The 23,323-nt window shown below is 39.1% G+C and overlaps 1 protein-coding gene across 3 annotated transcripts in view; it reads left to right on the top strand.

Annotated features, from left to right (window-relative positions):
• Window positions 1–5,459: 5,459 nt before the first annotated feature.
• The window catches only part of znf609b (zinc finger protein 609b), a 65,154-nt gene continuing 47,290 nt past the window's right edge, over window positions 5,460–23,323 (top strand). For all 3 annotated transcript variants that reach the window (XM_087794501.1, XM_087794500.1, XM_087794499.1), the window contains exon 1: window positions 5,460–5,832. The gene's annotated coding sequence lies outside the window, so the exon portion shown is untranslated. The remainder of the gene's footprint in view (window positions 5,833–23,323) is intronic.

Here is a 23,323-nt window from a genome sequence, read left to right as displayed (position 1 = left end):
CTTCACTGAGTTAGACATGCATAATGTTTGTTTTTTTAAGAACTCCGTAATGATTTATTAAGTTGTTTATAACACTATTGTGTTACGATGGTGATAATGTTGTCACAGCACGATCTGGAGCTTGTAATCCATGCGTTTGTATCTTCTGGTTTAGACTATTGTTACAGTTTATTTTGGTGTCTTAACAAGAAGGATCTTTCTCGCCTGCAGTTGATACAAAACTCTGCAGCGAGAAAATGTAATGCAGTGAGAAAAATACATTCGATCAATTCCAGACAAGAAATGAATGTTACATTTAATTTAGGAAATGTTACATTATGAAACATCTCCAATATGAGTTGATCAAGTTGAGGAAGTAATTATGTCTATCGTTTTTCTTTTTTTTACTTTTCTGTTTGATAATGAAACACACTTTTATATCACAAAAAAACAGTGGAAAACTATTTTTAATCTATAGCAAGATCCTCATTCATTCATTCATTGGCTACCGCTTTGTCCCTTACCTATCCCAGTATCATAGGGAGAGAGGCAGGGCACACCCTGGACAGGACGCCAGTCTGTCACAGGACACACAAAGACAGACAACCGTTCACACACACTCATACCTATGGACAATTTTCCCAAAGTTCTCAATTAACCTCTGAATGTTTCTGGACTGTGGGAGGAAACCGGAGTCCCCGGAGTAAACTCACGCAACACAGAGAGAACATACAAACTCCAAACAGAAAGGATGGCTTCGGCCTAGAATCGAACCAGCAACCTTCTTGCATCTACAGCAAATATTACACAATTTAAAGAAGGAAACTCCTTATGATTAGAATACAAATCGATCAATATAAAAGCCAATAAACATGCAATAAAGGTCAATATTTGCTAAATAATTAAACCATAATGACCTGTTTACTATATATTTGATTATCAGATAAAAAGGATAACAGATGAAGGAAATAAGAAGCTAAAAATGAATAAATAATGTTTACTCAGACAAAACTCAATAGGGACAGTAGTTTATTTATTCCTCTGTCCATTGATTTAGTTAGTGACAGCCGTGCACTGGTTCAAAGTGATCCAACAGAAGGAAGAAAAACATCCAGGACGCTTCCACGAAGCCTTCAGACGCTTCTAATTTATTACTGAGGAGGATTCTTGAGTCTTGATGTGATATATTAGTCACGCTGGTCATTTTCCAAGAACTTAAACCGAGGGCAAGAAACCATCAATTCCGACTAAAGACTTACAAGGAAATGTTAGAAACGCTCATGCGTGCCGGATCAAAAACAATGAAAGGGGGGCCTGCATGTGGCCCCCCGAAGCCAAACGTGCCCGGATCCGTTTCCTACTTTAACCTTTGAGACGGATATGTGGTGAAAGCACGACTTGGGAGTGTATCGGCGTGGACGATGACAAACAAACTCAGCGTTCAGAGGCACGTTCCCCCCCCCGCCGACAGGCTGGAACCCAGCATCAGCTCCATCAAGAGATGGATGTCAATGTCTTTGACGGTTTTTCCTTATTTATTCCTGGAGGCACCGGCCCTGTTTGCACATCCCCGGAGCTCTACTGGAAAAAAGAAGAAGAAAGCAAATAACGGCTAGAAGACGGCGTGACGTAACCAGAGAGCGGGAACTTTTTTTTTTTCCGTCGTCGATGAAACAAGTTTGGCTGGAGCCGTTGAACGACACGTATCAATCTGTGGCGCAGCTTTACAGTGTCTTTTATAGAGTAATGGAAAGATGATCGCTCACGCATGAGCCAGCAGAACCCCTCTTGAGGTTCCACATGGCCGACTGATCAGGACTCTCTCCCCGGCTGATGGGAAACACATGCTCGTTTCGTTGGTTTCGTTCGCGAGGGCCTCGCCTCGTTGAGGAGCTTCGGAGGCTTGAAGGGCGGTCATCATCAGAATCCGTCTCCCTTCCAGTCCCCCACCGGCCCGCCGACGGTTATTTAGCCCTCCAATGGAGGCCGCTCGCTCCCCGGGGACGGCGTGAGTGCGCCTGACAGCAGGAATGCATTGGAAGCAATAGAGGAAGATGGAGGATGGTGAGTAGCTGCTGCTGCTTTTCCCCTCTGTGTGAAAATGAGTCCATTAATTCAACCCCCCCCCCCCTCCACTCATCCTCCCTCACCCCCCCCCCCATCTTCCCCAGCCTTCCCTGTGCCTGTTGTCTCTGTTTGTTAGCGAGATGATTCCCTCTGTCATGTCAAAGGCAACATTATCATATTCTTGTTGCCGGGGAAACCGGTGCTGGGAGAGACAACGACTTAAAGCCTTTGCACTGTTTGAAGCTGGTAAACATGAAAGGTAATCTGAGCGGCTGCGAGATCTGGATGCCTGACACATCTGAGAGGGTTTCATTGTAAGACTTCCTTTAAGAGAACATTTCCTCATTGATTGCCGATGAATAGATTCCGTGAAATTAAAATAATTATAAGCTCATATTTCCGTAGAAAGAAAATACTATTAAAATTCAAGGTCAGGCCTTCTTGCCTGTAATTACACCATTAATAGATAAAGATGTTTGACATTTGACAACATCAGATAAGTTTTTTTTCCACAGGTGAGGGAGCGCAAATAAGAGTAGCTGTCGCCGACATTAATGAAGCGCACAGATAGTCGTGTTAGCGTTCGGAAGAAGACAGGCGTCACTCGCGGATCTGAACAAACAGTCAACGGCTCACAAAACGAACACACAAATATTGAGTCCAATAGATTGGAAGCGATAGCAGCTTCAAGAGATTTTTTTTAAATCCTCCCGTAGATCTCTCTTGGTCGACCGAGAAATAGAAGAATTTCTCCAGTGGGTCTGCCCCGGATCCTCCCCCTAGTTACCAAGATAATCTTTTTGTATATATATATATATATATATATATAAGTTTGTTATAGGACCAGCCCCTGGCGTACATTGACAGAGAGAAAAATGTTGAGGCAGAAACCTTCTGTGAACAGGACTAAAAATATTGACAAGGCAGTTGCAGTCTCCCAGGGAGAACGGGTCAAAGTGAATGTTTGTTTTCGGGCCATTGGGTCATCTTGACCCAGAAACTGCTCACAGTTTAACCAACATCTTCATACAACATTTTTATTTGTTCAGGCTTTTCCTTTATTTTCTGAGACTCCTGTGTTGTTCTCAGTGTTATCTTTATCTTTTAAGCATATCTTTTATTGAGTATTGTTTTGATTGTTTAAGCGCTTTGTGACCCTGGAAAAGCGCTATATAAATATAAATTACTTACTAACTTACCTACTTACTTACATACATCGCCAGCATACGATCAAATATACACAGATGCAAATACATGTTACTACATACTTAATCGGAAACAAGTTGGCAGAAACATCAGCGAAAGACAGGATCTACCAAATTAAGGCTATTACTTCACATGGCCTCCACATTCCACGTCTTTTAACAAGTATTCATTGAATATTACAGTTGTAATCATTGCAATAACCCAACTGTCAACAAAAGGACATGTTATTATAGCTGTTCTTCACATACCACACAGTAAAGGGTTAAACGTGTTGGGTAAAACCAGATAATAAAAAGTGTCTACAACAAGAATGAGTCTTTTGTCAAAAGAAAGGCTGAAATAACTGAGATAATTGGTTTCAACACATGGTTTGCAGTTAACGTCGGTCATAACTTGACCATAAAAACATTTGAGCTGATGACCGTGGGTTGAGTCATGTCCATACCTTTCCTCGCACGTGAATATACTGTTTGTATTTGCCGAAGTGATCCGTTCTAATCCATTAATTTTAACCCCGTTGAGCCGCTGTTCATCCTCCACAGCATGACGTGATATCATGCTGCTTTATCTTTTAAAGATAAGCTCTTCAGTCAATCAGGACGACTGCTCCACTGGACCGTGCAGCCATTTTTATTGTTCAAGTACAGTGCAGTGTCTGCCGTCCATTAAAATGTGTTCGGAATTTAACACCGCAGGTTTAATGGATTATTTGAAAGGAATATGGATTCATATTAAGCTCAATGAGTCATAGTTTGCTCTACTGATGATGTTTGTTTTTTACTGTTAACAATAGCTGACTGTGCTACAGTCGCAGCAAGATAAGCCGGTCGAGGTGTGTGTACTCGGGACCTCCTTTGTCGAGGTACACGCTGAGCATGTTTGAGTCGGATCCTGCTTCGGTCTGGTGTCAGCACTTGCCCCCTGTGGAGGTGAGACATCCTGGTGAAACAGTGTCAAGAGTTACACAACTGACCTGTATTTGATGTAGAACAGAGCTTGAATACATGTCGTTGAAGGGATGGTTCACACAAAACTCAAATGTCACTCATTTTTTCCACTCGTCGTCACGTGGACCACGGGTTAAATAAAGGGTCAGGGGTGTCTTTTTGGAGCGAAAGGTAGAAATGTAGGTTCCTTTAACGGTCTCACATTTCTTTGTCCGGAAAGACTCACCGAAAAAACATCCAAACATCTCCATACTGACTGTTTGTAATGCCGCTCTTGTCCCCGGACAGGATCAATTGTTTGAGAAAACTACAACAAGACTACATTTTAAGTCTCAGTTTACTACTCTGTTTACACTAAGACACTTGGAACATCTGCTGCAAACAAGCTTAAAATATCAGAATCAGTGTTGTCAACACAACACAGGATTGTGTTGTTGTGGGATTAAAGAATATGAAAATGATATGAATGAAATAAAAATAGATTCTTACCAAAAAAATACAATACGTTAAAACATATAATAAGAGACATCAATTTAAATTGCCATATAAATAAAAAATAATAATGAATTTAAATACAATAAAATACCAATCACCTCCTCAGCAAAGCAGATAATCCCCTGTTCTTTTCTGTCGCTGTTGCAGCAGAGTACCACACAGTGATGGAGGGGGTAATGTTGGACTCCACACTTTTACACATTTAGCCTTATTCAAACATTTCCAGAAGCAATTTCTCATCTCCAGGCTATAAGAGGGACATAATAGACGAGCAGTTTGGACGTATATGGATGTTTTTTTGGGGTTGTTTTTCTTCGAGGTGGGGGACTAAGTAAAGTGATCCCTGGTCTTGACCATCATATGGAGAACCACTGACGCCTGTATCTCCAAAGAGACTTGAATAACTCTTAAAATAATCCCAAACCTTAGTGAAAATTAAGTTTAAAATGGGTGAAATTTACATTTTTGGTAAACTATCATTTAAAACAGGATATACGTTTTTCATATATTTTAAATGCTGTGCTTGATTTTATTTAATGCTGAATTTAACTTTCAAAAGTATGATAAAATAAATGAACTTAAACAAACGTTGTCTTCTTGCTTGTGTGGACTTTTTTTTCTGTTTGTTTTAATTACACCATAATCCAGTTCCACGTCTTGCTCGTCCGCTCCGCTCCGATCCGCAACAGGATCGCCGCGTCCGTGTTTTCCCTTCGGCTCCCGCTGCTGCTGCTCCAGTACATTGTATCAGTTCCCACACGAACCACCGACACGGACTCATCCTCCACCGACCAGTGCCCGGGGAATTGAACCTGGATGGGAGGCTATCGCTCGGATTAATTGCCCGGGAGGTCGTAGGGTAGACGAAGAGCGGGGCTCGCGTGCAGGACTTTTTTGCACCGATAAAAAAAATGCCCTCCGGACTCGGGCGCTCGTGGACGCGGACGGTCTCTGGAAGTGTGATGGCAGAAGTCCAGTAGCTTCCCCTCCTCTGGTGGATGTGTCGGGGAGCCTTCCGTCGCGGGCTCGCATGGATTTGCGACTTTAATTCCTACCCCGTGGTTCTTGGCTGTTTTGAATGGAGTGAGCGACACCATGGCCGGAGCAGGGTTCGGAATAGGCGCCGCTAGCTAAGTCGGTAAGTTTACACGCTTTTTCTCGGTCCTCGTAGCTCGGCTAGCACCGCTGTAGCAGCAGCGTGCAGGGAGAGAAGCTAACACCGCCTGGACTCATTGTTGCTCTGCCAGCTAGTTACTAGTCCTGGTTAGTAGCTCATCACTGACATAACTCACCACAACACTTACTTCTTCTTCTCATGGTCACTGAAGGATCACCTGGTGAGTGGAAGTCACTGCGAACAGAGCCAACTATTCACTGGTGTTTCAGGTGAAGGACTTGTCAAGAGTGGTTGTAGTTTTACTTGTTCAAGTCAAATACTACTTTGGAATGTGTAGTAATACTCTAGAAAGTGTTTACATAGGTTTGGATCAAATGTCACTTTCACAATTCAGATCCCATTGGTGTGTCTTTTTTTTATTGTTGTTTATTTTGACTTTAAAAAGATGGAGTCACTTATTTACAAGTTTGTTTGTTTGTTGTTGGGTCCCAGTGGTAGTAGTATTACCTCACAGATTTGGTTACCTGGTAAATCTATGCAATCTCTACCAAGGTATCATCATCCAAATAATACCAGAAATGTATACTCAACTATACAAGACAACATATTTCAAACAATCAAAATGTTTACTTGCCTAAATGTTTATAACGAGTAGTACGCAAATGTTTTTGTACTCTTTTCGTAAGTAAGTAATATTCGTCTGTTCCGAATCGTAAAATCTGGCATCTTTTTGTATAGGTTACCATATCAACATGAATTCTCATCTACTTTGATTTCCAGTCCACCATCCGACTGGCTAGTCCAGATTTAGCCATTAGTCTTCTTGAATTAGTCATATTATGGTACACCATAAAAAAGTGTAGTACCATTCTACCAGTCACAACTGCATGTATAATAACCAAAGCGATACCACAAGGGATCAGTGTTTCCAAAAGGAAGTGAAACTCTTAATCGGTGTGACCAAATACATTTGTACCGTTGTAACTGTGAACCTACTTTAACGCCACATCAACTGTTCCAGTAGATGGTTTGTAGACGCCTAGAGTGATAGGAACTAGTGGGTGGATTAAATCACTTTATCTTTGTAATGGAAATAGTTTTTGCAACAAAAAAACTACTCACTGCATGTTGTTTACTACTATAATACTCTTCAGTACCAACCTTCTTCAGTGTTACATTTTGACTTTGCATGAAATGAATTGATTTTTGGAAGGTTTTCACTGAAATGAGTGTGTATCACTACAAGTCTAGCTGATGTTGGTACATGTTGCTTATCGGCAAAACTATCATGACGTGTAAAGGCAAAGTGAAATTTTTTGTATTGGGTGTCAAAAGTTTGGGTACAAATGATGTAAGATAGTATCAGGACTAACAAGTTAAAAATAATCTTGACTATAACCATATCTTTTCTAGTATTTTCAACCCATTCTAAACATTAAAACGTGTCTAAGCCAGTTGACCTCAGAAATCCTTGACTGAGGAGTTGCTTATAAACAAGCTTGTACGTCAAACCAGGCAAATAATGATTCTCATAATTCGGCTTCATAACAGGAAGTTAATGTTTCATCACAACTGCTGGATGTCGTAGCGACGACAGGCTGCAGACACACCGAGCGGGTTTATGGCTGATTGTTCCACTACCCTTTATAAGTCACTTTTGATCTCTCAACTGAAACACAATATCGTGCACACACTCTCCGAGCTCCTACTTTTGAACCGCGGAACATATCGCCACAGCTTGAGAATATAACATTCTGAAACTAGACACTTTTCAACTTCTCAAGATGTATGTTTTACAACTGACGAACCCTCCAAGTTAAAGAAAGGTTGCAGTATTCTGTAAAGTATGTGGGTGATAGCTCAACTTTGATGTGGATATTTGAACGACCTATAACATAGTTGTATGTTGCCACTGGTATCCTGTTTTTCTCAGCAATAAGTTCTTGTGAAAACCCCCAACTCTGTTGTTAGTAGTGAGTGAAAGATGATAGTTTACTCAAATTAAAAAAAAATAATAGGGATTTAAAAAATATTGTTTGTTTTTTATTTTAAATCTACATTTCCCCCGACGGCTCTTGAAGCCTTTTTTTTAAACGGGTGTGGCAGTAAATCTACAGGAGTGACAGCAAACACAAATACACTTGTGAGTTATTCAAAGTACACCCTGCTAATCCTGCTCATCTCAATTGCATCAGCACTCTAGTGTTTTGCCAAACCCTGGCATGAAGTGGCTGTCATCCAGTATTGGATTAACTTTTCATGTTTCAACTCATTCAATGCAATTTGCTTGAAGGCAGAGAGGTGTGCGTTTGTAGTGTTTTACACCTCTCCGACAAACTTAATGAGCAATAACCACGGAGTTTGGCTCGAAAGGCTCTTTCAGTATTTTTTTTTTTTGCAGAGATGAGAAGCGACTCTTGGTAATTGGTCACTTTCCAATTAAATACTTGATTACGGCGAGACCTGGACTGCTTCCTTGAGTTTTCATCATCATTAAGGCTTGTGTTCTTAGAGACTGGAATCCTGAGTGATTCAGCTTAAAGACACCGTACGAGTGCACCCGAGTTCATTTTAAACCTTTCTTTAATTTAATGGCTTAACTAATAGGATTTGTGTTGAAGTGTTTTTTTTCGGAGACAAAAGTCAACGTTGTGTTACAAGTGTGAACGGGGAACCAAAGTAGCCTATACGTTTATCAAACTAGTCACGCTAGTCAACGAATCGATTGCGGTATTGACTGAATAGAATTGCTAAAAACTATAGTTGGATATACTCCTTCTAAAATCCCCCTAAAATTCCGCGGCATCTGCAAAAACGTTTCCTCCCATCATTACTCTTTTATTTTCGGTCAATGTGTTTATGCAATCAAATAATCTTTGTGCGTTCTCTTTCCACACTCCATCTGACAATGGGAGGCATCGGTGCAAGTGTAGTTTAAGATGCACTCAGCGTAATGACAGCACTTTAAAATGGGAGCTTGGATACCAGCCGGAGTTTCTTGTGTGCAGACTGAAGTGTTTTGAACGGCTAATTAGTTTGTTTGATGCCTTGTTCGTCTTCGTAGTTTGGCGGCTGAGATAAACCCTCGCACAGGGTGAGCTTTTTAATACCTGTTTGTGAGGTTAACAAGTGTGACAGGCTTCTTTTTTTTTTTTAATGCCACCCGAATGTGTGCAGTCAGACCGCATCCGAGTGGAAAACTTGAATATTTCAAGGGGGCGAGTGTTGAAAAGACTGTCATTGTGTTTGTAACACGTTCATAAAGTAAAAAGCGATAAACTGAGATCTATTCATTTCTGCTCGCCTGTGTGTCAATTGAAATGAACACATCTTGAGTGTCTAACACTGCTTGAGTGTTGTTAAATAAATGGATAACGTGACAAATTTTATTTTAGATTGCTGAAGGTTATTTCTTTAAGTGCTTGGTGTTAAAGCTAAATAACTTGGTGCTACCTTGAACCATTGTGTACAGATTTTTAGCATTCAATTAAAGATACATATTTTATTTCAAGATCTAAATGAAAACAATTTAGAAACAGTTCCCGAGCTATCTTTACACATTTAGAAAACTCCATCTTCTACATCACTAATAACTCGTGCCCCTCACCTGGAATATATTCAATGGTTATAGCATTGTGTACTAAATATGTCCATGTGCTTATGACATGTTTCAAAATGGATTACTCTACTGCACTTTTGGTGTTTAGCTACATGATTTTAAAATATTTTGGTGTGTGTCTCTAGCTTCTTCTGATACTTGGACAACTCTTAGATCCACCTTCAGTTGCAGATAGGTTACATTTGGGATTAAAAATAAATTATTTTAATTGCAGCTGTGTAGAAAATGGAACATAAATTGTACCATGATATCCTTAAAGGTTTTCACTTGTAATTTTGAGTAATCTGTGTAATTGAATCGCTATTAATTATAATTATTAACTCGATGTTTAATTTACACTTGACTTTCCCTCTGAAATACATTCTTTTAAACTCCGTATCTCGGTAAAAATGATTATCTTGGTGACATACTTTTCCAGCGTCGAATGATTAAGATAACTGGATACAAAAGGCAGTATTTGATTTGAATAATTCTCTAAACACGTTGAATAAAAGATACGCAAGGAGAAATAGCAGCGCATGCATCTTATTTTAACTCAAAGAGATTTGTTAATATGTATATATAACCAGCACTGGTAATCCTGACAGCGGTGGTGGCTAAAAGGGAGTATCTTTTGTGGTTTTAATCATAATGCAGCTATTCCCATGGGCTGGAATTCAGCTGACGCAAATTGTGGGGGTTGGGCATGTTTTTGTGCTAGTGGGAAGAACATCCAGCACTTGAGATGCTTTTAAAAAAAGAGAGAGTGTGGGCTCGCCTTAATCTGAACTGACACTTTATTTCAAATCTATTGGATGTTTTATGTAGTTATTGGCGAGTCAAGCTCTCTTAAAAATCCATCCCGGGCTGTCGGTTGTTGAAGTGGAGCTGTGGCGACATAAAGGATCCATAATGGAGACTAGAAATCAACAGCAGTAGAATTATTGTTTCGTGAAGGAGCAAAGGCTTTGATTTTCTGATTGTGGAGAGAAAAGCGTCTGGTTTTGCGGTTTCTTTTCCCGTTTTTTCTCGTGTTCAAAGCGCGTTTCAAATACTGTTACTGGTCTAACTCCACGTCATGTTGGAACCTGAACGCGACGAGGCGTTACTCTTGATCGTATTGTTGCTGAAAGAGATGTACAAAAGCCTTTCAATCGTCTTCAGAATTTAATCACGGCAATCTTTTACTATTTCTGGTGCTAGTGTTTGTTCCCCTGGAATAGCTGGAAATTGTGTTAGAGATAGATGAGCACGCTCTAACTTCATTGTGGTTCGATTTGTTCACCACTCTCTCTCAAAGTAAGTCGTACATTTCCCGTATGGAGGATTACGGTTATCAAGTTAACTGGATAGAGATTTTCAGTTTATAAAAAAAAGCTAGTGAGTGAACTAATGTGTGTTTAGTTACGTAAAAGTAAACAAAACATTATAAAACCAGATATCATCCATAGTTGGATATTTAATGCTTTTATTTTCCAGTATAATCATTATGTTTTTGTTTATTTTACAGCTCTTCATTCATGCCAGTACTGTTTGTGACATATGGGGGAGTTAACAAATTAACTTTAGAGCCCGACAGAAGTTTCTCAATTTGCAAACATATGTTCGGCTCCTCCGGCTTTAAATATACACCATTATAAAATGAAAGCGTGTATCAACAGCCAGCGCCACTTCAAAGGAATGTCGGTGTTTAAAAAAAACAGAACAATGTTGGCCATCAATCATCTGCCGCTCATCTCGTGACATCCTCTACTTCCCAGCTTGCAATACAATTGGTGTGTATGTGTATTTACTCTGGCCTAATTACCGTCGGGTTAAATCCCCCCCGAGTGTCAACACGGTGCGCCATCAAGGCAAATTTAAAAAACGGGCTTGACCGATTTAGGTGTACTTCAACTGTTTTAGCACGGCTGCAGCTGCTCGCCGCTCAGTCCTGGCTGTGGTGTGACATCATGTGAGCTGCCAACGGTTAATTTTAAACAGACAAAAATGAGTCATCTCTGATTCTGACCTTGTTGTTCTCACCCTACACTTAAACGTTTAACGATGTATCAATAAAAAAAACCATATTTATTTAATGAAAACCATTTGTCTTTGTTGTGTCCAAACCAATAACCATAACAAAATAATATATCGTATTTGGACTCTCTTATCAAATGTAATGCCCTTCATTTTAGGATGTTTACCTTTTGTTAATTCACATCTACCACCTTTTAATTTTGACCATTCTTTGACTCTGCAAGTTCGCTGACGCTGACGTGTCACTTACAAACGCGTAAGTCTTGAAATGGTCTACAGACTGCGCGAGTCTGCTCTATTTTGTTTTTGGTGTTGATTGGATTTCTAACCAGTGAATTGCCAATTACAGCAGAAAAGAGCCGAGTTTGAATGCTCGCTGCACAGTTGCTACTTTGCCAGTGAGTGGTGATCCATCTTTTCCTGGGACGTGAGCCCAGTGCACCCCCCTCTCTCCCCCATCCCCGCTTCTCCCCCGCAAGCTATAAAGATATTGTCAGCTTTTGTGGTGTCCTGACTGCTGCAGAATTTCTGTCTTGTTTGCAGTCGATTTGAAGTACTCACTGCTGGGTTTCTCGGGGAGACACGCCATTGCACCAATTCATCTCTATTATGAGGGCTCATTTTCATTGTATGTCATACACACTATTACTTTCCCCACCGTCTCCATTCCCTCACTCATGAGCAATGTGGCAGTGTTAATCACCATCGCTTCACTTGCTATTGACACACAAGACGCTCATTTGATCTGCTCGATGCTCCTCACTAATGAAATTAAAAGGGTTGTCTTTTTAGCTGCTGCGTGGAACACCATTTTATTTCCCTTTTTAAAATGTTTTAAAGCACCGCACGAGCATTATCTCCTGGAAGAAGACATGCATGTCGGGGGGGGGGGGGTGTGAGAATCCCTCCAAGCAAACAGTCCTAGCGTGCAGCGAGTGAGTGGCTCTGACATGCAATTCATAATGGCTTTATCACATGGTATATAGTGTTGTTTGTCTGCTGTGAAAAGTACCGTTTTTCTTTTTGAAGCAGTCGTTTTTTAAAGTTGGCAAATAATGGCAAAGCTTGAAAGCCTTTTATTGTGTCACTATAATGGTTAAATATATTGTTAATTGTATAAATACGCGATTTTCTGTGCCATAGATATATCATATAGTATAGATATTAAAAAGTACACGGTTCAGTAAAGCAACTCATTCAGGTCTCGCCCCTTTCTGCCGCCAAAGATCTCTTCGGACATCTGCCCAAGCTATTGCCCGGGCCTGACATGGACCCACTCTCAACAGCTGCCATTGCACATGGTTCTACTCAACCAACCAGATATGTACCAGATAGTGTACTGTGAGCTAGGTAGGTGGGCACGACCGGAGCCAAATGCCTGTAAATGTGCACCTGTCTCCTCAAAAATTGGGGCTTTATTCAATCCATACCTGCCACTTCCAACACTTCATGCACAGAAGTGAGAGCAGTTGGTGTAAGAAATGACATGATATGATTTGTATTGGCAAGTATATGGTGATACAATACGTGGCAATAATACGATATATTGTGATACTTTAGGAAGAACGATATATTTGTCGAATGAAAAGTACTTTCCTCTTGTGCAGATAACCCAAATATTTCCAAATACGGCTTTAAAAGCTCCCATACCTGTATCCTCTCGTCCTCAGTCATTTCAGTTGTTTTTGGGCTTAGGAGGATGTAATGTTTCCATCTAGCGTTAATTGTAGATAAAAAAAAATCTATATACATTTTTTAATTGTAACCTGACTTTATTGAACTATACACCATTAAAAATCCATACATTGCTGTTAAGTAGCATTACAGCGTCATGGAAAAGAATATCGGGGTATATCGCCGAGTCGACACCCCTAATGATGAAGCCATTGAAGTAGGGAATAGGTTAGATACTCGGTTCCATTACAGTTTGCAGTATTTGAAACATGAAAAGGCTTGAAAAAAAATGTTGTAAAGCTTCAACCCATAATAACGTTTCAAGGGCTCTTTGTAACCTTGTTCTGAAGCAGCTGCCTGTTGTGGCTCCTCTCTTATCTTCATTGGGCCTTATCTATCATCCTTGCGGAATCGGTTCAACCCAGGTCACCCTGCAGTTTTTCATGTGACCCGCTGCCTCAACACGTATTTAAAGATTCGATTTCTTTGTCCTTGTGTCTTCAGTTAGTTTTTTATGTACACATGGTTTAAAGCTGTTTGAGTGTACAGGGATGGGTGCTGAGACTATATTATTTGACTAGTTAAATACATGTGTCACAAAAGATAGTAAACATTCGTTGAATATGGTGGTTTCCATTTGCCCCTCGGATCTGACTCTGATGGCTTGTGATGTTTAAAGTACATCATTAGGCGGAAGTTGCCACACAGTGGGTTTTTAAAGGACAGAAAACGCACTAATGCATGGACTGTAAATGGACTTTAAATGACAAACGTTAAATATTGAGCAGCGGAAGCACCTTTAGTTACAGCAGAAGCAAACATGTTTGAATAATAAAACAAACCACCCTCTGCAGTATTGAAAAATATGCAGCGCCATTAACACGCTACTGGGTACTTAAAAACATCTAAAGTCACTAATGTGACCTTATGAAATACTACCATCTGCCTTCATTTACCATTACACACTATAGAAGAAGAAGTAATCTGCTGGATTTTTTTTTTTTAATGACTATCAGAGATGAAAATGTGTGCACGTTGCTTACTTCAAGTTGTAATTTGATGATGACTTGCGAGTGGAAGTGGTTCTGTAATTCTTATGATTAACACCCATCAAATATTTTAGATAATTGCCTTTTCACTCAATTATATTTTGAGCACTTATAATAAAATGGTGTGTTTGAAAAGGCAATCTGCCAGAATGAATTCTACATGGACATTTTCTTTTATGTGTAAAATACTGTCTTTCTTTGTGGCGGCCCCTTTTCCCTCCTTTCGCTTAAATAATGCAAATCAATTTTATTCATATCAGAAACTCACTGCTACCCTTGGCAAAGTGTAATGCAAACAAAATACATCTGAGCCAACCCCCCCCTCCCTGACCCGCAATATCTTTGAATAGTGATTTGACAAATGAATGTTAAAATATGCATCGTCTACTTAATAGTCTTGCATAACATTAACAATAGCTGTCAGATATAAATGAATTATCCATGAGGGCCTAACATAGTCGAGGAGCACTTGATTTCTTGTTGTTGGCTCGGGTGTGGATGGGGATGGCTCGGGTTTCTACTCGTCTCAAAACGGTGAATGGCATCATTAATAACTGTGTTATCATCAGTTAATAGTGTATAGAATGTTGCAGGTTTTGTTTTTTGCTCATTATGGTTTTTAAAAACCGATGATACAAGCACCGTCGTCTTCATCCTGATAGTGTTCTGATGTTGTTGACTGGACTAGACTGGACTGTCAGGATGGATTCAGGCAACTCTGTCTGAGCAATGATTTATGCTTTAGCTGAAGGGCAAATTTATGTCTGCTGATCTTGTGCTATCTGTAGGTGGAGCAGCAGCAAAGCTACTTTTAGAATTTTAAAATGATGCTGAATATGACATGCACTTGGTTATACAAGACGGCGTGAAAACGATTCAAACGAGCAAAACCAGTATTACCTCTAACTTGATTAATTTACAGTGCTCGTACAAAAGTATCTGGGATCAGTCACAGAGGGTAATGGTTAGAGATGAAGAGGCGGAGATTAGAGTGCAGGCAGGAACAGGCAGAGTTGGTGATCTGTGACAGAAGATTAGCAGCTCGAGTGAAAAGAGAAGCTCCTGACATTACAGACCTGCCATGATGGAACGTCAAGAGACGGTAGTCCTGACGAAAATAAAGGAAGCCGAGCTAGAAGAGTCGGAGTTGAAGATGCTTGGGTTCTCATTGGGTTAAGTAAGGGATTCCAAAACTTTCCTTCCCCTCACATTTAAATAAATCGGAAAATACTATAATAAAGCTTATTTAAACATTTCAGAGGTCAAATGAGGAAATGACATATTTTATTGACAATTAGTTTTTATATTTTTCACCTTGTTTTAATGCATATTTTTTTGTTAATTTAAATTATCTTATCAATAAATGGTTTCTTTGTATTTATAAAATACATTTTCATCATCAATTTTTGTCATAATTGCTCAGAGCTTGGTGACTAGATTAAAAATGTAGTAGTGCTATTTGTTATGCACGGATGTAGTGTTATATCTATTATTATTATTATTATTATTATTTTTTTAATTAGATTTTATTAGTGAGTTTTTTACGCAAGATAAGAAATGCCCCAAAACACAAGGCGTGAAAGGCAGCAATGGGACCAGAGAGGGACCGTTGTTTCTAATCTTGTATGGGTGTAACAAAGGGTTTCCAATAAAGCTCAACGCGGTGCTACACAACCACAACATTTGACAGGATTTGACACATAAAATGTTTACCGATGCTCTGTTTGCACGTCTTTTACATTAGCTGGTTTCATTTCTAGAGATCCTTTCAATGAGGGAAATGTTCCAAGTCGTGTTGTAGAGATTTGAAAAATAAAATGTTCTTTATTTTATCCCATTAACTGATTTTAAACCCGTTTCATTGTGCAACTGATCACTAATAAGTGTTGTTTGCGTAAAGTAATTTCTGTGAAAATATTTGTGTAGTCAAGAGCAGTTGTGCTATGCAGAGTCCATTTGTGTCCTTACTTGAATCCATTTGTGCTGTTTGTTCTCTCTTACCATGCTTTCTGTTGAATGAGCAGAAAATGTGCCTCAGCTTGTGTTGACTGACTGGAGGCAATAATGGCTCCGTAGTCTTTCGTAAAATAAGAAGTATTTACAACTGTTTACTTAGTTGCGAACCTGATTGTTTGTATGAGTGACGGGCAAATTCTCTGCTGCTTCTTTCCATGTCAAGTCATGTCGGTTTTGATCGCCGCTCTTTCTCTCTCAATCTCTTTCAAAGTCCTCTGGGCTTTAGCACAGAAACACACACGTTTGTCGAGATAAACCTGAGCTACACAACAATTAATCCATTATGCTCTGGATACTTGTTTATCCTCAATATTGTTGAGTGATGTTTTACCTTCAAACAACACTTGTTATCTTTCTGTTCATCTTTACACTTATTTTCCAACGCTGGAAACACATAATGCAATTTTCTGCCTTTGTTAACAAATACAAGCGTCACAGTCGTCTCCTACTATTTTTGCTCGGTTGATATTTGTACATTTATAGAGACGGGCTGCCTCAGAAGCCTTTTCCACGGATAAAAAGAAGTCAAGCAGTGAATTGTTATTGCTAGTAAGTACTGTGAGGGAGAGAAAAAAGTGGCATTAAATCTAGCGGGCTATCATGCTGGAGTGACAATGCCATTTGAAGCCCGGCCTGTTGATTGAAGCGGTGCTTGTTGACTCTAGCTGGCACTGGCTGCCTGGAGCAAGCCCAGTAGTTATTTGAGGTTAATGGTTGTCCCTGCCCTCTCCCTTGTTAGACATTCACATGGCAACACATCAGCTGTCTCCGCAGCAAACACTGGAGCAGTATATTAGTCATTCAGCACGGCTCAGCTCTCGTTGTGAGTCCCTCTGTTCGGCAAAAGACCTCTCATGCTAGTAATGTGTTCTGTCCCTGTAACGCTGCTTTCTGCTGATCAATCTCCTAAATCTATCTGACACGGTCCACTTTGTGCTCCGCAAAGGTCAGCCGCTCAAAATAAGAGATCGAATTTGCTTGTAATCCAACCCCCTTTCTTTTTAGTTACTCCAGGCACCACCGAGTGTGCAAATTAGATTATTATTTCTTTTTTTTTTTTTAGCTAGAATGTGTTGGAACCATGCCCGGTTGTGCAGGAATCTGTTTGATAAATAATAGACAAAGGCTTCGCAAAAAATAGCGTCTCAATTTTTATTCCTCCTCACACCGACTAGTATGCAGACACAAACGCATCCATTGGTGTGTGTCGAGGACTGTGTTCCCCGCCTCGGGTCATGTTCACAACTCCTTTCTTTTGTCAGTACTTAGGCCAACACTGCTCACACCACCGGCATTTTGAGCGTTTCTGTGTAGAGTATGTACAGCCTACACACGGACATGCTTTCATTAAATTATATTGTTAAATATAATATTTATGTCAATATTTTTTTTATGTTGTCATAAACACCTTTTGTCTAAAAATCCTTTTTTTTTAATTAAATCCACTAAACAGGTTTTCGAATCAACACATAGTCCATGATTTAATGTTTAATTTTAATATTTATGAAAGACTATTTCACACCAGAAACTCTATTGGCGCAACACTATCATCAATATTTAAACAATCCTTTTTTTCCAGCCTCGAGCAACCGTTAACCTAAATTTAAATGGTGGTTGTCAAAGTTGGCTCTTTCAAGGTAGGTTAGGAATTTTATTTCTCACAAACGGTTTTTAATATATTGCTTTAAAAAAAAACCTTTGACTCCAAGTATGTACATTCTTTAATACAAAACAAGTGCGATTTTGTTTTTATTCGTACAGTTAATCCATAATGATAATAATATGCTGTAAAAAGACTTGATTATTCGATTAGCTTTTCAGTAGAATACTCTATTACAGTAATGTATGATGACCACAAAGATTAGAACAGTGGTTTTGTTGTTTTTACAAACCGTTGTTAAAAGGCAATAATACATCGTTTGTCAATTATATTCCCGATACAAAATATGAACGTATTGTTTTGCACACAATTTTTCTATTTACTCTAATTGTATTTGTTATGTCATTGATTTCTTGTCTCCGCTTGCCTTCTGAACTGGATCAGGGACTATTTTCTGTGTGACACACGAAATTAATATAATGCAGTTTAGAGCGTGGCGCGCGACTAATGACCAGAACAGCTCACGAGGATTCATTCATACATGCTTCATGGGGTCCAGCCTGCTTGCTTTAATCAGTCTTGTCTTCAGAACCCCCCTTTCTTCTATTAGTGTGAGATTGAGAATGTTTATCTACTTCAGTTTGCTGTAAAATTTCACCTGCTCCATTTGCTAAGTGAACGTTTAGTCTAGTGTGAGGCCGTCACACACGATAACCATTGAGCAAACATACAATACTCATTCTGATGGTTTGATGATCCAACTATTGTGTCTTTCCACTGGGCTGATCTTTTGTTACATTTGAATAGGAAATCCAATTTCTATTTTTTTTCTTTTTCACCATAGATATGTGCTTTAAATGACAGTTTTAAATGATTGCAGATTTGTTGAAGGTTATAATCATGATGTCAGGTTGGTTTAAGGAACCTTTTTTGCAGCGGGGAGACAATTTAATGTTGGAATTATATTCATGAACCAACCTTCAGTTACCAGGGACAGGTTTATTTTTTGAGTAAACAGCAGGGGTGACTTCCTAGAAAATATGATCTTTTTTTCAAAACAACATTCAGGCTGTAATAATCAATAGAACAGGAAATGTATATAAAATAGTTCTGAGGTCTGCTGGTTTAAGGGCAACTAATGTGCAAACCCAACACTCCTGAAAACTTGTTTAAAATGTTATAATCTTCCTCTCCAAGATGCAGTAATTCCCTCAACTGATCTATGTTTTGAAGTTATTACCTAATAAAGTTCTCCCCCGTATCCGCGATACGTTACAAAAGCAGAGTCCACTATAACGTAACAATGGTCTTTACTCCTCCTCCAACCAGCTGTAATCAAACCCCGCTTTGTTTACACAATGAGTACCTTGGAGGTGGACAATTCTGTATTGATCATGTGCAGTGACAAACCTTGATGCTTGACCAATCACAGCAAAGGGGGTGTGGTTATGGTAAACAAGATTTATTCTCCAGAAAATGGACGGGGCTTAAGATAATTTTCCAATGTAAATAGAGGTCCACGATCAATTTAAGAGACACTTAAATCCACACATTTAAGGGGGGGGACCTTAAATGCCTGATGGGAAATGTGAGAAGACTAAGAAGAGTGTAGAGAAGCAGAGTGCTCGGGGAGTTACTTTCCTCCTCGGCTATTATTGGTGCTGTGCTCTTCTCAGACATGACAAGATTCCAATTCACTATAAGAATGAGGATTAAATGGCCCTTTGGATTTGTGCTCATGAAAAACCTACCTTTAAAATAAACGGCCGCTGCTGTTCCGGGCGTCAGGAATGTTGATGTTCTTATAATCATTTACCTTTTTTCAAACCATGGAGTGAAGGAGTTCTGGCATTCAGTGGTCAAACGCTTAAATATATGTGCTCTACTCAGTCGTTTGACACAAAGACCTCAACAATACATCCTCCTGCTGATATTATTCTATCAAATGCTGCTGAAAATGACTCAATTATGCGATGGAGTTAATGAGAAGTGTTTCCAGGAGCTTCCTCGACTGGCTTTTGTAATTTAAAAACCGGAATGGTTTGGAACGTTAATGGAGCTGCTCTTGTTTCAGTGCAGCATTCATGAGGCACAGGAGGGAGAGAAAAAAAATCAATGCTAGAGGGTGGGAGACGCTTCACTCAATCTGTGTTCTTTTCATCCTGCAATATTGCTCGATACAACTGCGAAGCCTTTTTTTCCATCACAGGAAAATTGTATAACCTTCTAGAGGATTTACTGTCGTTCGTACTGAGTTAAAAATCTGCAGATGTTTGCATTATACTAGGTGGAATATATTTTTCTTGCATCTTTCTCAAAGAGAGAATCACTTTCAGTGTGTGTGTATATATACACATATATAAATATATATGTTCAGTTTAAAAGGTGCCATCCATTCAGTCATATTTAAATACAATTGTAGATATGTCCTTTTTAGATCTCAAGACATCCACCAACTATATTTCTGTATCCACCATGAGGTTATGTTGTTTAAAAAGCATTTATACAGAAGTATTTGAGTTTTCTTAACTTGTAAGCACGTTTGTTGAAGGAATTCAATCTGTTGAAGATGGAATACATTTATTTATGACAAGACCAATATTTAAATGTATGTTTAATTATAAAACTAAAACAACAGATTCTTGTATTTATCAAATGACTATAGTAATTATTTTTAAATAATGGCTTAAGATAAAATAGATTTGTTTTATAAGGCCTAAGCAACAGACAAAAAAAGATTAATTTGAGATTCATTATTCTATTATTCTAGTATTGTTTAAGGGCAGCCTATGTCAAACTCCAACTCTCCTAAACAAGATTTTTAAATATTACTCAAAGATTCGACTGCACAGCTCAGGGATGGAAAATCATGTTGACAGAGTCGTTTTTATTCAGTGCTGCAATTTCTCTCGAGTCTGTTATCAAATTATTCTGCTATGAAATAGGAGCAACTCCCCCTCAAAACGTCTTTCTACCAGCTCCCTGGTCTTCACACAAAACAGACAGAAATCTCATTGCATTGCTTTGTAGTTTTACATTTGTATCAACGCGTTAAAATATGCAATAGTCTGGACACTAGCTAACAAATCAAAGTGGCTTTGTTCTAGTTTAACATTCGATGGACTGGCAATTTGATTTATTGAAGTCTTTGTTCTCTCGAGGGGAGAGCTCCGATTAAGAATGTTTTATCTGTGTTTTAATTGATCTGCTTTAGATTCAACAATTACATGCTTCTCTTATAAATATTGTAAGAGGTAGCTTCATGTGAAGGGTTTAAATCCAAAGCTTCTTGCTGCTTTGTTTAAAATAACCAAAAACGGTCCTACTTTCTATGAGGTAAAGAGGAGAAACAAAAGATCCTGTGTGTTGTGCACAAATGTTTGTCCTACAGCAAGATTGGGCTACAAATGCCAGGTCCGCTCATGTTGTTTTACATGGGAAATGGACCAGAAATGTTTTTCCCGGCAGTGCTTTTGCACTTTCAAAGCAGATTCACCCTGATCTGGCCTCTGCGATAAGTGAATGGAACTGGATCTGTTTGAAAATGACCGGCAATTATTGAGTTTGTCCGACTGCTCAACAAGATGTTTAATGATGACAGGAGTTTTATAATTGAGGCTTTTTACTAGCAGGCCTGCAGCTCAGAACCAGGAGGAGCAGAGCCAGTCAACGGCCAGATAGAGTTGTAACCTTTCTTTTGTTAAGGTGTTGGACAAATTAGACCTCACAACTGTTTACTTTATCCAACAGAGACAGCTGCATCTCTCTCTGCCTCCCAGAATCTGTTATCCCAATAGGAAGCCATCTGTGATGAGCAAGCAACACAGTGATCAAATGGTAAATGAACAGCTTTACATCCGTCAATAATGTGTGCGGGGGTGGAAGCAACAGCTCTTTATTATCGCACACAGCTTCTGTTGACTTTGGCTATTCTAAGAAATGGCTTTTCTCATCCGAGTAGAAGGATTTAGTCGTATAAAATATCACTTAGGTTATTTTTGCAGTAACACATTTTCTTTAGCTTACTCAAAATCAATTGAAAATGTAGTTTAAAATAAAATGCCTCACGTTTTTTTAACATATGTAAATGTAATGTATTTAATATATGAACTAATATGCAATATCATCTGGGTGAAGTATTTTATTTGCCTGTTTTATATTAAGGCTCTTTTTCTTTGTTTCTTCCTTCTTATCGCATGATCGTTCCGACAATCCGAGTGTATAAAAAATCTCTTCAAACCACAAGACAAGTTGGAACATAATAGATTTTATCAAATCTTTGATCCCTTTTCAGTTTAATTACAGAATGTCAAATTATAGGATTACATCTCCTTTCGTGGATCTCCATGTACAGACCATACTTGTTCTTACCAGCTAGTTAAAAATAAGTGAGAGACTTTATTTCCCCTTGTGTTCAACACAATGAAAACATGTTTGTTAGGATTTTCTTTTTTTTAAATATTAATGGAACCTATTAGTGCTTATGCCAACTGTGGAAAATATTGCTCAGAAAAGCTGTCCTTATATTGTTTAAAAGAGGTTTATTTGGTAATTTACTTTTATAATTTGGTAGTGGATTTTCAGGTCCCAAAGTTAGTGTTATGTTCTGCAATATGTTCTCACTGTCTTGCATATTCGTGTGACTTTTCCTACAGTTTACTTTTTTAATAGTGCAGATTGTTTTTCTACACAATATTGCGCTTTAAGTAAATCATCGAATTTCCCCAACGTGGAGAAAAAAGGGCATTATTATTGTCATCATCGCGGTTATCTGTGAGGCATTTCCTGTAAACCAAAAATACGTCACTAAAAATATCTTTCTCATCCTTTCCTGCCTTTCAGGCGTAAACTTGACAATAACCTTTACGCTCAGACAACCTTGCACACTGACGGTAATTTAAAGTGTCTTGGTAAACAAAAAGAGAACTACAGTCATTGTTTGACGTCTGAACCACCCCAATTTTTTTTTTGTTCTTTGGCATTAAAATCCACTTGAGATGATTTTAAAATGGCTCTTGTTCCTGAAGACTTTTAAACGGACCGATCTAATGAAAACTTGTGCCGTGACCGCATTGATTAAGAGCGTCTACAAATGAGGTGGTTTTCATTCACACCAGGATGCATCTTTAAACGGATGTTTAATTTAGTATTAGAGGTGCGCTGCACTGGGCGACCGTCTTCTAAAGGTCAGACCTTTTTCCTCTCACTGTTGCAATGCAAATCATGGGGATTTGTCTCATGTCTTGTGGGGGGACACACTGCTTCATTCATGTGTTTTTAGGCTCTGGTCTCCATGCACCATAACTATTCGCTCCGAGTTGGAAAAAAAGACGCAGCTCCATAATAATCCATGTGGGGGGAAGAATGGGGAGCGTTGTGTGACCGGCAACTCCTTATTTATCAGCATTGACATTATCAGCAGAGCCTTGTGAAAGAGAACCAGTCATTCGGAACAGAGAGGCCACCTTGGCTGTCGGAGCAGGTTTTAGGCTACATTTCCGATGGTCTCCATGACAACTGTGGAAAGTGATTATGTAGAGTGGCCTATGTAGCTGT

Source organism: Callionymus lyra, chromosome 6 (assembly GCF_982586985.1).
Source record: "Callionymus lyra chromosome 6, fCalLyr1.hap1.1, whole genome shotgun sequence".
In the NCBI taxonomy this organism is placed as follows: Eukaryota; Metazoa; Chordata; class Actinopteri; order Syngnathiformes; family Callionymidae; genus Callionymus; species Callionymus lyra.
The sequence above is the reverse complement of the archived record's forward strand: the minus strand, read 5'-3'. Positions and strand labels throughout refer to the sequence as shown.